This window comes from Ictidomys tridecemlineatus, unplaced genomic scaffold (assembly GCF_052094955.1).
Source record: "Ictidomys tridecemlineatus isolate mIctTri1 unplaced genomic scaffold, mIctTri1.hap1 Scaffold_57, whole genome shotgun sequence".
Taxonomy (NCBI): domain Eukaryota; kingdom Metazoa; phylum Chordata; class Mammalia; order Rodentia; family Sciuridae; genus Ictidomys; species Ictidomys tridecemlineatus.
Window position 1 is genome coordinate 934,450 of NW_027523832.1, and position 4,269 is coordinate 938,718.

Below are 4,269 nucleotides of genomic sequence, written 5' to 3' on the forward strand. Positions count from 1 at the left end.
CTGAAGAGAAGGTGAGGCCAAGAGTGTTTGTGTCATCAGATACTGAGAAAAGTCTTAAGTGTGATGTTTTTGAACATAAACCTTGACACCTGGTGAAATATGGAACTCTTAGCAGAAGGAGGAGCCTCGAAAAGCTTTATGATAATTAATTCCCAGTAATAGCTCTTTGCTGGCATTGTCCTCTTGCCCTGGAGTGCCTCCTCCAACAAGTCTACCCAAGGGAAGTTTCCAAAATACTCACTCCCACATTTTCCCATACTTTTCATGACATTGGTGGTCATATTGCCAAAAACCCTGGGAGAAGAAACAAGAGAATTTATAATGTTATTTTGAAAATATTGAACCCTGCTTCTAATTGAGGAACCAATGATTCCAAACTCTTGAAATCAGACTGGAATATGGTCCATCACTGTCAGTTAGAGGGAAGCTCTTATTCTAAAACATCCAAAGGCAAAGAAGAGGAAAATAAATGAGATATTTGTAAAGGGAATTTAGAGTCCATCTTGAATTTTCTTTAAATATTGTAAATATTGAAGAAATTATCCTTTTTTTTTGAGACAACGTATTGCCATGTTTCCTATATTGCTCAAGCTGACTTTGAATTTGTGATTCGCATGCCTCAGCCTCCAGAGTGGTTGGGACTAGAGGTGGGAGCCACTGTTTGGACAGTTGTCCTTGAATATGAATATGAAGCAAGCCTGGCTTTCTGTATCATTTTCTTATGTGCATGGAGTTTTTGTGAAATCCTGCCAATTTTTAATCATACCATCCACATAGATTTGAAAAAAACCAAAGCTGAGAGAAAGTGAGTGAGTTTCCCAGGGACATTCACAAGGATATTCACTCATTTTTTCCGCAGATATTTTTTATTTCTGTCATGAATCTCCATAGAATACTGGGGAAATTAGGAAGTTCAAGGTACCACTCACCTCTAAGTTGACCATGTTGATGTGTTTAGTTTAGCTGGCTTTTTCACTACCGTGATCCTGACAAGAACCATGTAGAAAACTAAGATTTACTGGGCTCACAGTTTCAGAGGTCTCAGTTCATACATGGCTTCCTCTGTTGCCATGGTCTGAGGTGAGGCAGAATATCATGGCAAAAGAGTGTGACAGAATAAAGCATCCCAGGGCATGGCACCAAGAAGCAGACGGAAACTCCACTAACCAGGGACAAAATGTATGCCCTGAAGCCAGGCTCCCAGTGACCCACCTCTTCCACCAACAATTTACCTGCTTACAGTTTCCCCCAGTTAATCCTTACTGAAAAAATAGTGTACCAAGTAGATTAAGGCTTTCACAATTCAATCACTTTATTTCTGAACTTTCTTGCATTGCCACACACATGAGCTTCTTGGGGCACCACAATCATAACAGTGATTCTCATGCATGTTGTGGAGTGAGAAAAAATAAGTGAGAATTGACAAAATGGAGTCACCTTCCAGTTTTCCAGATCAATGTGGAGAAGATTGGGAGATGCAACCCCTACCCATGGAAGTCAATAAATTAAATCCTTGCTCTAAGTTTTTGCTTCTAACACTTAAAAAGAATTTTTTCTATTGCTATGTTTCAGGGGTGATATTTTCATGATGCACAGGGAGACCCCAATTATATGGACCTTACAGCCTGACTAGTAAACAGTTTATCTGGGAAGTGTGAAGATTAAATGATTGTTTTTTCCAAAGAGAACATCAGTATGAAATTCTCAGGTGGTCATTAGGTCTCCAAATTGTAGAAACAGAATCTAATTAAGAAGCCTCAGTCTTTGGGAAAGATAATCTAAGCAGAGAGCAGCCTATCCTCTGACAATCTGGATTAGAGCTCATGAATTTCTATCCAGTATTTAGGCCCTTAGTCAAATACCTCACCATGTTAAACACAAATACAAGCCACAAATTCACTTTTTTTGGAACACTTCATTCAATTGACTTAAATTTTAATAATTTTTAAAATCATCTAATTTATGTTCATTTTATATCACTAAATATAACCTTGTTGAAAAACAATAGTCATTTTGTGGTTAATTATGAAGTCCATAGATAAGAGCTGTCTTATCTATTTTGTATTTTCTCCCTTCTAAGACTCACAGATAGAGTCTTATCTTTGAAGGATAATAAAAAAATGCAGAATACTTTTATTTCATCTCTCAAATACTCTACATGTACCTTCAGTAGTAAAACTTGGGTAGTGCCATGGAAATAACCATAGATTTAGACATTAAGAAATTATATATGTGCAAATTATCAAACTATAAATACTTGTATTGTTCAAAAAACTGTAGTTTCAAATATATCCATGAACACTTTTTTTAAATAAAGCTACTCATGAAATCTTGTTATGAATAGGAATGTTTGAATATCCTTGACATCTTCTCTTTCACAGATTTTTGCTCAAATGTGCAAAAGCAAATTAAGCATCCTCTTTTTGATATGTACAAGTCTGAACAATGTCATGAGCATCAAATGCAGGTGTACTAGGGATCTGAGTATTTCCATTGAGGCTCTTGAAGAGTTGACAACACAGCCCCAGGGAAAACCTGGCTGTGCTCAGGGTGGAGCTTTCAGACTGTTTCAAAAAGGATAAGAGCTGGGAACTTTCTCCCAAGGAAGTGCAATTTTACCAATGACATTTAACTAGCATTTTCTTTTGCCAAAGAAAAACAAGGAATTCAAATATACTCAACTTACAGAAGCATTCCAACGAAATGCAAAGATGTTGGCCCAGAAATTCCCAGCATCTCACATAGCACATTTAAATAGGTTCCATATCTATAAAATGAGAGAGAAATCCAGGTCACCGTAATTGTCATTCTATAAATAAGGTCCTGACAAGTCTCTCACTCAGAAACTGGACCAGGCAATGAGGGAGGTAACATGTAGGTGATATATAACAACAAAAACTCCAACAGCACATTCGCTGCTTCCCAACTCCATTTAGAGAGCCCCCCTCACCCCAAAGGCACAATGATTAGCTAAGAGAAGTTGAGACTTCATGCCCCAATTCATACTCAATACACATTCCCAGGCTTGAGTTCTCCTGCAAGGTCCAGCCTGGCATTCTGCCAGGGCATTTCATTTGCATGTTTCTTTGATATGTTGACCCTTTCCTTAATGTAGTATTTTAAGGTTAAAAAGGGTGTGTGTGTGTGTGTGATATTTTGATGTTACTGTGCTGAAGAGATTTTTGGTTAACAGAATCCACACAATCACAGAGGATCCACTGAGAGCCTCTGGTGACATTTTTTTCTTACAACTTGGTTACAAAGCTTTTGGGCTTTTGCTTCTATCCATGGCATGCTGCTGGTTCAGCTTTCCACCCTTCCTTAAAATTGACTTTATACAGATCCTTGGAAGCAGTAATAATATTCTTCAGTTGAATGGAAAATGTAGCATTTTGAAACAATGAGACTTCTCTCTACCTCACACAAATGTGAGCTATGTTGAGTGTCACCCAAGTCTGTTGTCAGACAATGTGGTTGACTTGAGCCAGAGGGAAGGCTGAGTTCCCTATGTCTTCTAAGTGCTACAGAAATGAATGAATGACTGAGGAATCATCTTCAGGCCATTCTCCTTCTCGTTGAGTCTTTTCCTCCAACTGGAGATGCTCAGATGGTAGCGCAGAGCCAGGCATGCTCATGTCCACCAAGGTGGCCAGCCACAACACAGTTTGTTTATTGCCTCCATGCATCAACTCCTTTTGTAATAAAACCCACAAGGGCTGGTGCTCCTCTGTCCTGGGTGGTCAGCAACTCAGATGTGTCATACACACAGCCCCATGCCAGAGTGTTCTATCTCATACAACCTCTGCAGAAGAAGAAATGGTGAACAAGAGAGTCCTGGCCAATTTTAACCATGAAACCGCTAATTCTGCAAAAGTGGCCCATAGCAGCAGAGGAGAAAATGGTGGCATGGATAAATAGCCCAGTATGCCCTGTAATTCCTTTCATCTATGTGGAGGGGGACTATCCAAAGTTCAGGAACTGTTTTTTTAACTTAAAGAAAACATGCAATATAAAATAAGAACCCATAATTTGTTCCAGACAGTTTCAATAAGGACTTGCTGCTGCTTTTTAGAGGAGAATGTTTAAGGCAGTGTAGTTTTCATATATTCTGTACAAATCCTGACGTTAAATACTGTGATAGTAAAAGCAAATGTGACTCCATTTTGTTTTGTGCCTCCATTCTATAAAACAACCATGCCAAGTAGAAGGGTCCTGACTGGATCCAGATGTTCTTTTTCTTTTGCTATCACAACATTTAAGGACACAGAA